The following is a 1,249-nucleotide window of genomic DNA, read 5'->3' on the forward strand; positions in this document are numbered from 1 at the left end:
AGGAGAGAGGAAGAGGACAGCAGCCATGGTTAAGGGGGAGGAGAGCCTGGTCCTGAGGGCTGTCCAAGGGGAACAAAGAGCAGCCAAGATGCTACACAGTCAGTAAGAGTTGAGCGTTATTGTTTGGAAAGTAGATCTGATACCATGGAGGGCAGGCAGCTGCCCAGCTACTGTGCTGACTAATGCACACTAAAAATAAATTTAACACAATATGTATAACCAGTAAGACAGCTCTGTAGAGGATCCTAAAAGGAATACTTTAGCTTGAAGGGAAGCATAAACTATTAGAGAAAACAGGAAATGATTTAATAAAACTACAACAGTCAATCAAAAGAATCCAATAAAAAACACAAAAATTAACAAAATGACAACATTTAATACATAGGTTTAAATAATATTTACACGTCACTAAACTCAATTCCCCAGTAAACACACATACATTTAGCAAGAAACATGATCACCATCATGATAGATATAGAGGATATACTAGGGAAACAGACCTAAGACACAGGTCCCTATGGCGATTCTATGCAATTTCTCTATCAATAAAAACCACCAAGCTCTAGAGGTAAATGTCTGTGTTAGTGCTGACCTACACCACCAGACGTACATTTTTTTAAGTAAATAACAAATCTTGGGGCTTACAATGTAATCAAATATCCTGAAACATGAGTTTGCAGTGTTCCCTACATTGTTTAAATCAAGCACTTTGACTACCATTTTGGTTGTTTCCAATCCTGACTGAGTGCATCATCACGGGAATGCCAAGGAAAATCAGAAATGGGTTCTTGAAGCTGTTGCACAGGGCCAGTATAGACCTAAGTGCCACAGAGGAAACCTTGATTCTTATCACAAGGGATCATTTCACCATCCCTCTTGTCACATAACTTATGGCAAGGTGTCACCTCTCCTGACCTTAGCTTCTTCTCCTAAATGCTGCCAAAGGGAAGATTTGGTGTCAAGGGGTCTGGATTCAAACCACACCAACACTGAATTCATTTAAATAGGTGGAGTTTATTGAATGCACACACCAATACAGTTCAACCAGAGCAACAGCTCACAACTGTGTACTGGACATTGAGGGCCAGCTCATTGCAAGATCCACGTGGGCTCACGCCCAAGTGCTGGATGCTGCTGTCTATGTCCCTGACTCAGGCCATTTTCCTCATAATTGTTCCTATTTTCCTTGAATCTCATGGGTCCTATGTGAAGCTTATAGTTGGGGAATTTGTTAATAATAACAAACCTC

This window comes from Rattus norvegicus, chromosome 19, assembly GCF_036323735.1.
Source record: "Rattus norvegicus strain BN/NHsdMcwi chromosome 19, GRCr8, whole genome shotgun sequence".
Classification (NCBI taxonomy): domain Eukaryota; kingdom Metazoa; phylum Chordata; class Mammalia; order Rodentia; family Muridae; genus Rattus; species Rattus norvegicus.